The following is a 12,602-nucleotide window of genomic DNA, read 5'->3' on the forward strand; positions in this document are numbered from 1 at the left end:
CCTCGGGCCCGCGCCCCGCTCCTCGGGCCTGGCCGCCCTCAGCGCCCCGCACCGCATTGCCAGGGCCCTGCCTGGGCGCGGAGACCGGGGGCTGCGAGGGACCCCCGACATTTCCCGCCTGAAACGCCTCGTCCGGTCTTTCAGCCCAAATCCACGGTCCCGACGCCACAGGGCGCGCGACACGGCCCTGTGCCCCCAGCCGAGGTGGAGTGGGGGGCCGAGCCCGCATCGGGATCCTCGCGCTTCCCACGTTCCCTCAGCGTGACCCCCGTTCCCTCAGCACGGCCCCTCGCTCCCGACCCACAGCCCTGTCTGCTGGTGTCGTGGCCCCGTTCCCGCTGTTTGGGCATTACAGGATCGTCTCTGCCACGGCTTGTGGCTGGGGCTTGTGGCGACTCCAGAGGAGGGCGGCCATCGTGGACGACAGTCCGGTTGTCCTCTGTTGATACAAAACCAGACGCCTTTATGTCCTCTGTGTTTCTCTTGAAGATAATTGGTTGGTTCTTGAAGGGAAACAGAGAGGACGTAAAGGCATCCGGCTTTCTGCTACCCTCTCCTCTATCCATACGAAACCGGAACGTCCTCCGTGATGGCCGCCCTGCCTGAGTCCCAGCCCGTTCGCAGAAGTTGCCGGTCTTTCCATGGGGGAGAGTAGGCCTCAGGACAGGATTTCTTTCCTTTCCTTTCCTTTCCTCTCTTCCCTGCTTGAAGGACGAGACGCTTCACCTCATAATGGGCTGCCATTTGGTTGAGGTTTTGGCGCCACTGGAATCAACTGGCAGCCAGCTATAGAGGAAGGCAACCCCCCGCCCAGTCCGTACCAGTTTGACCATGAGATAAACTTCCTTCCTGACCCCATGTGTGGTGATCGGCCCAGAGGGGACGAACCTCTGAGATTCAAGTCCCAGCAGGACCGTTGTTCCCCTGCCCCCTGTTCTAACAGTGAAGAAATGTTTCCTTATATCCAACCTAAACCTACTTTGCTGCAATTTTAAGCCATTAGTCTGCATCCTGGTCTCTGCAGCAGGACAGAAAAGGTGTTTTCCTTCCTTTATGGCAGCTCTTCAGATATTCAAAGACTTATATCATCCTTTCCTGCAAGCTGAACGTGCCTACTTTCTTCAACCTCTCCTCGTATGACTTGTCTTCCAAGCCCTTTATCATTTTTGTTGCCCACTGCTAGACCCCACCTAACTTCTTCATGTTCTTTTTGAAATGTGGAGCCCAAAACTGCACACGGTGAGGCCTAACCAATGCCAAGCAGAGAGGCACTATCACCTCCCATGTCTTGCATTGAACGACTCTACTGCTACATCCCAGAACTGCATTCACCTTTTGTGTAGCCCAAGGTCACGCAGGAAGTATGTGGCAAGCAGAACAAATTTGACCCGAGGGTCTCACAAATCCTAGACTAGTGCCCTAATCTAACAACATGGTATCAAGATCTAACGTGAACGTGTAGCCCCGGGGATTTGAAATTTCAGGTTGGTTCTGCAAAGTAATGTCAGTGACCACTGATTTATCTTGTTCCACACAGGAACGAGCCTTTTTATACTAAACTGCAGTGGTCTCTTGGATGGAGGGAAGCAGAGAAGATACCTAGGATGCCATACAAATGCAGGAGGGAAGGGAAATTTTGTGCAGGAACGTCAAGCAAACCCTAAGACCTACAAAACGCACAGCGGACTGTAAGGTATGCACAGAGCAGAGAGGAAAATCAGTTCTTAAGGTTTTATCTGAAATAACAAAACAGTAAACGACATCAAATTCCACCTTCTCCACTTTGAAAATGATAAATTACATGCAGGTGTTAATTATTTAATTTCACTTGAAGACTAGACTCCAGAGCAGTTTTGTCCCTAAAACTGTTATGGCAGTGGTGCTAAGGACATGTGTGTTATGAAACATTTCGATATAAATATGCACTAGGACATGCTGTGTGGTATGTGGTAGAGACTCCATCCAGCAACTGCATCCATATAGTTAAGGGAACCATCTGTGTTAGAGCAGTGGGGGGCAACCTTTCAGGCAGACTTGCCACAAAGTTAAAGCCCACACCCAATCCCCTTCTCCTGCCCTATGTGCTGATCTGCTTTCTGCTCCCTTCCCTGTCAACCACTGTTCTCCCTGCTCCCACCCTGATCTACCATGTGTCATTTGTGGCATGTGTGTCGCAGGCTAGCCACCCCTCCTATAGCACTCTCCTATGTATGGACAGGCAAAGCTTTCAGAAAGTACTTTCATGTTGCCAGAGCAGTTAACAATAATAATAATAATAATAATAATAATAATAATAATAAAGGAAAACAAAGTGTAGGAGCCCTGGCTCACTGGTAGAGGACATAGTCCTGATGGAGCAAGTCTTCACATGAAATCTCAGAAGGCTAATAACAGAATAGGGTAAACATCCAAGAGGGACACATTTCAAGACAGCTGCCTCTTGGTCTTTCAGTCTGGTCTATGCCCAGTTTTCTTAGAGCTTTAACTACACTTGTAACTCAACTGATACAGCCAGATCCATTGGTAGTGCTGTTATGCACACATATGCATGTTACTTCAGTTTGTATATCACCACAGGCTGACAAGAGGCAGGCACCATACTGCACTACAGTGATGGCTGAACAGAAATGTTGGCCAACTCCTGCAAAAAGTGCCATGAGATCTTTAATATCCACATGGAGCAGATGGTATCTCAGATTCAGCCTCATCCAAAAGACCCACTCATAGGAGACCACATGGAGTTACAGGCTTGTTTGGCGTTCAGAGTTTTTTGCAATTATATAACTATGCCAACGTAAGACCCATTTTACATTGATGCAGCACATCTTTGCTCAGGTTTTGCGTCAGTTTACCTACATCAGTGTGGGTGGGCTGACACAAAAAGCCATACTGCAGACAACATCTAAACATATCTGCTTAGAAAAGAAGGAAGGCTGAATCAGTCCTGCTGGGATATTCAGACCTGTTGAACTAAAGCATTAAAAGAGTTTAAATCTGAGGCTTTGACCATAGTAATTAAGCTTTTCCAATTTAATTAGTAGGAAAAGTGATACATAGAAAACTTGACCAAGTGACTTGACTAAGATCACAAAATGAGTCTATACCAGAGTCAGTGCCTCCAGAAGTCCAGCAGCTGGGAGCCCACATACTGCCTGGTTTCACCTTTCTGCAAGATTCAGTTTCTGCTTAAGACAGTTTCACGGTGACATGCATGGATTTACTTGTGCACCAAGATGAGATTATACCCCTAAGTATAGCCTTATCCACAGTGACAGTTAGCTACCGACTGATTGACTTTGACATCTCAGAGACTAACAGAAGCAGCAATCTGTATAGTTGTCCAGAAATTATACTAAGCGGTGTCCTGAAAAATTGTGAACAGCCCATTGGTTCTAGGGCATCTTTGAGCAAGCTGGAAAGCCACATCACAGCTGCTTTCTGCTTGTTTAATTTGCTTGCTCAGGTAGAAAACTAGGTGGCTAAGGAGGGATGATGTTGTGGTTAGAGTATATGACTGGTTCTGAATTGATTTCCCCTATGGCTTTAGGCAAGTCACTTTACCACTGTGTTTCTGACTGTTTTCCACTCTTTAAAATGTCTTTTCCTCTAAAAGACAAACCATCTTTGGCTTTTAAAATTTTGTTTTTAGTCTTTTTAGACTTTTGTGTATAATGTGTTATGAAAGAGTTAAGTACTGTATAATAGAACTGCAGAGTCATCTAAAATCGTAACAGTCTTTAAGCACCCACTTATTTATCAGAACCAGAAAAGAAAAAGCTTTCACTTTAATTAAGTAAATAACTACTGAACTCTGGGAAGTAAATAAAAAAGTATACTGCAAACTTTACCGAGAGGGTCATTTAAGCTAAGCATCGTAATGAATGACTTAAGCAATATATGTAATATGGCCAAATTATTATGCATTTAAAATCATAAATTACATCTGAAATTATATCTCTTATAGTTAAAAACAAACCACTACCCTTTCAGTGACATGTGGCACTTTCTAGAAAGAAGCCAAGACAAAATGTTCATATACTCTAGATCTATACAAGACATAATATTTGAGAGGTTGGTTCCTCATAGCTCAACCACATGCAAATACAAAGCACATGGTAGGCTAAAAAAAACAGTGAAGCAGACAGTTACCATCATGTTCAGGTTGCCAGAGTGAAACCTTGGTATGGGGCCAGTCCAAAGCCGACTGGAATCCATGGAAACTCCCCTCGGCTGCGGTGCGCACAAAAGCTCAGCACAAAACGCTGTGGTCATCGGTATTGCAGGCTGATTAGGGCTGTTCTCTTGGACACTTCACATCTCTTTTTATATCCACGTGTTGTCTATAGTCTTGTAACTGCATGCTCTTTGCTTGTCATCCACCTCTGTTATATATTTGTACCATTGCTAACTTAAGGGAGCTCCCAGGTACTACCGCAGCACAAATAAGGCAAAGTAAAAATAACAACAGGGTTTGGAGAAATCTCTGTAATGCCTTTTTTCCAAGGCCATAAACTTCCCTATGCAATGAAATGCAACACGGTATTCTAGCCCAGATGTGTCTGTTTGGAATTAAAATGAAAAATTTTGTCCTTTCTTGGGTTTCATAAGACAGTAAACCAAAACATAGACTTACAAGGGTTTAATGCCTTCTAATACATCATGTGACATAAATAATAGTTGCATGGTAAAATAACCGCAGTCACTCTTCTCTCTGGCTATGGATCCTTGAAATAAATTAAATATAATGAAAAGATGTTCTTTCCAATAGACACCATGGCAAAGGATCCCTTGTAGCACAACAGCCACAGAAAACAGAATTAACAAACAGAAAAGCTGTGCATGGCTCTGCCTTAACTCAGGTGCTTATGTTTACTTATTGAGACTTTTGGGTTTACTACTGCCACACACAGCTCTGAACTATAATTTCTGCCTAGGGTGTCATATAGTGAAAGACAAAGGCAGAAAAAACAAAGCTATCTCTGACATTAGGAAGTAGAGGTAAAAAAATAAAAAATGATATTTTCCAATCTGCTCAGGGCTTGATAACTTTCCAAAGGCAACTACATTATTAATTCTCCTGTGAACAACTCTGGTATTGTAAAGGCTGATTCTCTTATTCCCATTCTATCTGAGACCTCAGTCGCATCCAATTAAAACCCTATGATCAAGCCTGAAAATATTTGGGGTGAACTAATAAAAGATGGTTACCGTATGTTGCTCCAAAGAAAACTGAGGAGGAAAACTTGTTCTATTGTCAAAATGTACAGCAAGAAAAATGTAAAAGTACAGAATAGCTCTCACTTGTAGCCAACTTCAACACACTCCTTGGCTGTCAGTTCTGACTGGCAACTAATTCAGATTAAGCTGATATCAAGGAATATTTAATAATTGCCAGTAGAGATTTCTGATGCTGTTTAGTATCTTGGCCTCTTTGACTCTGTACCATAGAATAACTTTCTGCCATTGCATAGTTTTAAATCAACATGGTAAACTATAAGATTATTCTGAGGCTAAATTACTATATTGGTTCAGGTCTCACTGATTCTTTCCTGCCCACACTTGGTGCAGAAAAACAAAGAATCAGAGGAGATCACAAGGCTGTTCAGTAAGGCATGAACCCTAATTGTTTCACAAATAACATGGCCTAACACGGTGTCCAACTTCTTGCCATCCTCTTAAGTACATTACACTGTAACTCCTATGAACATGTTTGGCCTACTGGCCTGATGTTCCATTACACCACCCTGAAAAGGAAGCCACTTTTATGCCTCATTAACCTTGGTGGAGAGCAGGCTTCCCAGGATGGTAGATACTGGCACAGGATTATTGGGACATATTTTAGATTTCACTGCTTTCTCACTGTTTTCAGTTATAAATTGTCATAATAAAAGCCACTCTGTCACTGTTGGAGAGGCTGATTTGCTATAATGAGAAAGACTTATACAGCTGAGGCATTAGCAAGCACAATCTCATATCGACCTAAAACACATACATTGTACTGTCCATTGTTAATCTGTGCATGCAATTAAGGCTCAGTAAGCCCTGGACTAGTGCAGAAGAGGGGCGATGAGAGTATCAGTGGTGTCAAGATGGCAAGGAAGGAAGTATAATGAGCATTTTTCTGCTCCCACTGTAGTCACTCATTGACTTCAACTGGGGCAGAATAAGGCCTTACATATCTTAAGAAGCAGTGGCTTTAATGTCCCTGTAGCAAACCAGGGAAGAAAGCTAAAAAGCAGTTCTCACAACTCCTTTATAAAGGTCTAAGCCAGTGATTCTCAAACAAGATACCATGGCATGCTGGGGTACCTGGACATCATTTCAAGGGTGCCACAGGGTACCATAAATGTTAGTACTATTAGGGAGTGTCTACATGTCGCCCTATGGCAACATAGAGATATGCTACATTGCCGTACAGCATGCTACGGCGACGTAGTGATCACATGTATCTACACATGATTGCCAGCTACATCACCATAGTGGGGCACTCCCTGAATACAGTGCACGGCTATGGCGACATAGCAGAATATTTTATCTGTGCACCGTGTGCACAGCACAGTACCTGCCCATATTGCACCGTGCTTTAGCACTTCCAAAAAGAAGTACTAAAGCACGGCACCGTAGCAACATTGCCATATGGCAATGTGTAGATGCACCCTTAGGCCTGCAAACAAGATTGACAAGATAAATCCAGAGATCCCAAATAGGAATTCATAGTGTTAAAAACCATCTGACCTGTTGTGGTCTGCTTTCTGCATGGAAGAGTCAGAGCATCCACACAGAGGCAGATACTATCTGGCTTGACAAACACAAGGTGCTCAACAAAAACACAGGTTTTGTACTGGAATAACCATGTCTCTAATCACAGGCACGTGATTTAGTTTGGTAGGGGAGAGGGGCTTGTGGAGGAGACAAAGTCCCACCAGTGTAAATGCACCTTAGTAGAATTATTTGTACTTCCTACGCAGACCTAACTTTCCCAGGCTGAAGTACCTATATATCTGTACAAACTGCATTCGCACTAGTGGATTGTGCTTTTTTAACTGTCTCAGTACTATGAAAGCTGCACAATGAACACTTCAGCGCAGAGCAGGGGTGGCCAGACCACAGCTTGTGAACTGCTTATGACTCCTAGGCAGTTTAAATGTGGCCCCTGAGGAAGAAGTTGTAGTCCAAGAGAAAAATATTTCTTCTGTTTTACTTTTTTTCTGTTTTTGAGTTTCTTCAGTTCTTGTTCATTATTATTGTCAGAAGCTGTTGAATGATAAATTATTATCTGAGCTGAATTGCTGAGTGCGGATCACTGACTCTGTGGGGTGTGCATCTTGAAAGTTCTGTGTCTGGTGCCACTCAGCAGTGCCCAGAATGTATTTTGAAGGATTAGGAAATGTAGCCAGTGCCGGCACAGAACATGGTATAAATGCTGGCCATATGTTGGATCAAACTAGTGAAATTTCATTTACTGCCCTGGCAAGGCTACTGAGTGTTGTTATTTGTCTAGTGGAAAAATGTTGGAAGGAAGGATAGTTATGTGATTAAGGCACCATAGACTAGGGAGATCTGGGTTTGTTTTCTGGCTCTGCCACAATTTTCCCTTATAACCTCAGGCAAGTCACCTAATATCATGCAAACAAATTCATTAGCATTTGTGCGGCATTCAGATACTGTGATAATGAAGGTCAGTTAACAATCTAAAGCAATAATAATGCCTAACGTCTGAGCTCTGGATGTAGCAGAGATTGTGCCTGCTATATCCTTATTTCTGTCATTGTTGCCCAAGACTGGCACCCAGGCTCTGTTGGCAAAAGCCAGGCAGTGAATCAGGCTCTCAGAGTGAAGTAGTTCTGTGTTCTCCTTCATTATTCTTCTGCTGTAGGCACTTTTGTTCTTTTTTTAAAACCAGGCTTGAGAAGGGAAGTGGGTCATGCCAGAGTAGAGCGCAGTGACAGATGGTAAATGTGAAAGAAGCTATCTCGACTAAGGGATCTGAAAAAGGGCCACCATGGCTGTTGGTTTTAAAGTAATTACATTACAAAATTCAATCCAGGTAAACAATAAACACACACCCCTTCTCCAGCAGCTCCTCAAGGGGAGGGTCCTGCTCTCAGCACTGCTGAAGACAACACCAAGAGAAAGAAAAATGCACAGCTTATTAAAATCACCTGTTTAAAATTCAGCTGCTCTGAGAAGTAGGGCTGTTTGCTCCCCACCATCTGGTAGCTGAGCAAAGAAGGAAAATCAGCTCATGCAGGTACAGTCAATTTGTTTAATATTTAAATCACTGTCAACAATATAGGAACATAATGAAACACATAAGCAATTATAACTGCAAACATATTGCATTATAAATAAAAATAAAGCACAGCCCAGCGGCAAATCTTATTTAACACACATCATTCAGTCATACATGGTATATGGGGGCAGGAGACGTGGAGAGAGCTGGGCAGCTGTCATAGCAGATGTACGTGCCTGACTCCCTTGATGGGGATTTTTTCCCCTCCTGCTTTGCTTTTCGCTGGAGCTGCCCATTGCCACTGCACTGTAAAGTACAGTAGTCAAAATGTCTGCTGCAAGCACGTGGTCAGTCGTAACCATTAAGAAGTACTCAGAACATTTTTTGTGGGACTTGAGGAGTTGCCCCAGGTGTCCTGGGCAAATTCCAGTTCATGTGCTCTGCGCTAGGTCTGTTCATCCTATTCTTGCCCTTTGCCTGGATGAAGTGAGATCAGTCTTCAAGCACAGCAGTGTCCCACTAACCACACCTGAGAGGAGCAAGGGGGGCAGTGTAACAAAAGACTGTGCAGCTATAGATCTAGGCAACCACCAATAACTTGACAGTGATCTAGCCACAGGGGAAAGGGTAAGCCAGCTGCTTCCACACAAGGGGCCTATGCTGTCTCTCTCCCAATTGATTCTTATGCTGCCTGTGTCCTCTCTATTTGCTTTTTAGAAATCTCAGGGACCTTACCACGTTGCCATAGTAACGGCATGAGATGTGAGATCTGATGAGGGTTAGCTGCAGTCTAGAGGTTCCTGTACATTGTTACTGTAAGGGCTATTCATCATTTGGCCTTTACACACAAGGAGTTGCATGTGTGCCTCACTAAATTATATTTCTTATTACTGATCCTGACGAAGGAGAAACATGCTACATTTTCCTTCAGATGAGGAATATCTAAAAAGAGGAACCAGAGACTGAAGATTCTTCTTTCTGACTAGTCAACCAGAACCAGCTGACCTAAAAATCACCACTGCTCTCTCAGTTCAGTGCTTTGGGGGCAGTAATTGAGAACTGAAAAGAGCTAGTCACAGGTCTCAGCTCTTATGCACTAATGCATGGTAACCTGAGCCTAGGGATTCTTGGAAATTGGCAGGGACATCATTAAAAAGATGCAATGCTGAAAGTTAAAAGATGACAAGATTTGTCACACAGAGCCACTGAAAGTGGCAGATGTATTGGCCATTACATCTACATTTGACTAGGTAAGAGGCAGCATGCAGGTGGGGCAGGATCAGTGCCCACAGCACTGGCTTGAAGTTTTTTTACCTAACACTACAGTCATTTACATGTTAAAGAACTGTCTGCAGGTTCCTATGTGAATGTATTCCTTTTCATCTTCAGCATGAAACGCTGCAGTGCCTGATGTCTTCAACAAGCTGGAATGCTAAATGTTTGCAATGAGACATAAAGGTGCCCCACTCACCCAGTTCCCAGCTCCCAGCATCCCAAACTGTACAAGAAGAGCCTAGCCCATGCTCCTGTACCATGGATATGGGAGATGATAAAGGTGCAAGGAAGCTGCAGCAGGGGTATTAAATGCAAGTGAGGCCTTTGTCCCTCTGTCCCTGGTCGCTTGCTGAAAGCTGTGAAGGGTTTTCACCAATGGTTGTGACCAAGTGGTCTGAGCTGCATTGCTCTTGTTTTTAAAACTCCATTGTGCTTAAAGTTTAAAACCAGCCCTGAGGAAGGGGCTTTCAGCTGATTGACACTTGGGAATTTATTTTACCCTCCCTAGCCGGTGTCTTGATAAGCCTTGTTCACACAACCCTAAAGCAGCTTTATACCTCTAGTGAACCGCCTCCAGGCCCCAGAGTCCTGTGCTCCTTCTCTCTGGGTCTCAGTTTACATATCTGTAAAGTGGAGATAACATACTGCACAGTACATACCTCAGTTCAAATTAATTGGGAAACAATTTTGTGTAAACTAGGAGGGCTCTGGAGAATTGCTAGCAGAATCCTTTGACAGGCAAACCTTGTATGCTCCTTGTATGCTCTTGGAAACAGAGACTGAAAAGTTGCACATATACTGATTTATCAGCAGGGAACCTGGTTTTCTCTGATTTAAAAAAATCCCCAATTTTCAGTTAAAAAAAAAGTAATCCCAAATCCACATTTTTCCAGGGTTAAAATGAAATATATATATATATATATATATATATATATATATATATATATGGTGTTTAATTTAAATTGCAAAAAAATGTGGATTTGGGGTTAATATTTTTAACAGAAAATTGGGGATTTTTTTAAATCAGAGAAAACCAGGATTCCTGTTTATCAGTTTGCTTGGTGTAATAAATTTGCCTGCCTCCTGCTTGTTTATGAGCCACGTGAAAGGACTAAAATAACTGAAATGGGGAGGAGGTTAGAATAGCCAAACATTAAATCTAGAGAGGAAATTTAGTTCTCCAGAGTCTAACGTTCTGCTTCTGAGGTCTGGCGTCTGTCTAATGGAAAAGCATTACACCCAACACACACAATCGACTCTAAGCAGGCACATCATGCATTATTTCATAATAACAATGCAGGAAAGAGAAGCCATGCTGAGATGCATCATTGGCATAGCATCCATTTCTACGAACACAGCATGTTAGAAATGGAGGTAACTAGAAGCATATGGCCAGGAAGCTGAATCAGGCCAGAATCTGTCTCCTCCTCAACCCTTGGTTATCTATTGACACAGTTGCATAACTAAGAAGGGAGCAACCAGGACAGTAGCCCCAGGCACCAACTTTGTGTGTGATTTGGGAGGGCACAAAAATAGTTGCTGTCACAGCAAGGCATAAAGGTCTACATCTACTGAAAACATTTCTACTGCACCCCTTATAACAGCATCTGCGCACCGAACAAGAAAAAAAAGGCAATACCACAAATCATTCCTGGCACCTACAAGGGGTTTAGGTTGTAGCCGTGTTGGTCTAAGGATATAGGCAGACAAGGTTCCTTGGGTGAATTTGATATCTTTTATTAGACCAACCCAAATGGCTGGAGAATAGTTATTAAGCAAGCTTTCGGGTTCAAAAACCCTTCGTCAGGCTCAGGAAGCTGCAGCAGTTGGTGTGTGCTCTTCCTGGAAGACCAACTGCTGCAGCTTCCTGAGCCTGGCACCTACAATGCATTTTTGGCCAACAGCATCCACAAAAGAACCAGTTAATCCTCTAAGCCACCCTCTTCAGGTAGGCAAAGGGAGGGGCAAGTTATACCCATTTTACAGATGAGGAGTCCGAGGACCGTCCAGACTATCAAGTTTCATTGACAACTCTCTGTAGGTGAACAGTGTAGGAGAAAAAAAAATCTCGCTTCTGATATAGCTGTGTTGGCAACAACCAGAACATAGATGCAGCTGCCCAAGCACAAATGCCATTTTACCAGTAGAATGTATTCTATCTGGATAACTGAAATGAGCTATAGCTGCATCTCCACTAGCAGGATTTGCTAGTATACTAGACTTGAAAGACCTATACTGGCAACCCCTTTATTTGTAGACAGGCCCAGACACAAAGAGGTCAAAGCACTGACGGAAAGCAAGTCAGTGACAGACCCAAGACTACAATGCATGCCTCCAGGCTCCCAGATCAACCACCTGATCACACTGTTTCTCAAAGTATATCATCATCTTGTTTTCCTTTGTTAAAGGAAATTTATCAAGGATAGGGGAGTAATGAAATACAGCATCTGCCGCCTGCTCATGTCAAATAGCACCCATAACTCTCCCTCACTGCTTTCCCCTGCAGTGGTTTTGAACCTTTTTAGACTCCAGGGAGCTCTTCTTCGGATCAAGGCACCCCTAAATAGGCTTGAGACACCCCTCAGAGAGTGCCAGTTCTTAGTTTTCACAGTTTTTTGTCTACAGAAAAGTAACAGAGCACTTATTTTGTTTCAAAAAAAATCAGAAAGACCACAACAGGTCAGAAGGTTTCTAACACTATGGATTCGTATTTGAAATCTCTGGGTTTATCTTGTGAACCACATTTGTACACCTAACAACACAGGCTGGGGCACCCTGGGTGACCAACTCTGTTCTCTTGTGGCTTCTCTATTGCCCCCTGCTGTCCCTGTCAAGCACTGCAAATGCTATCTACTGACCTCAATGAACAATATAAAGTTTTAAGGCAGGCACATTTTTGGTCGTGCTTACATTTCCTAAAGTTTTACTTACAGTATGAAAGTTACAAAATACAAGCTGTAAACCACGCACTTTTTATACAAAATGTACAACAGGCCAAAGCCTAACTGCAAACTATGCCAAATGGCTCTAGAAGGTAAACTGTGAGCAAGTATATTGTATTTTAACTGAGAAAAACCCTGCAAACAGCCCCCCC

General features: G+C 43.4%; 1 long non-coding RNA gene across 1 annotated transcript in view; it reads left to right on the forward strand.

Moving 5' to 3' along the window:
- The first annotated feature begins 17 nt into the window (after positions 1–17).
- The window catches only part of LOC102368942, a 15,011-nt gene continuing 2,426 nt past the window's right edge, over positions 18–12,602 (forward strand). Inside the window, exons 1-2 of the long non-coding RNA XR_323802.3 lie at positions 18–204; positions 1,538–1,693. This is a non-coding gene — a long non-coding RNA (uncharacterized LOC102368942). The remainder of the gene's footprint in view (positions 205–1,537; positions 1,694–12,602) is intronic.

Source organism: Alligator sinensis, unplaced genomic scaffold (genome assembly GCF_000455745.1).
Source record: "Alligator sinensis unplaced genomic scaffold, ASM45574v1 scaffold135_2, whole genome shotgun sequence".
In the NCBI taxonomy this organism is placed as follows: domain Eukaryota; kingdom Metazoa; phylum Chordata; order Crocodylia; family Alligatoridae; genus Alligator; species Alligator sinensis.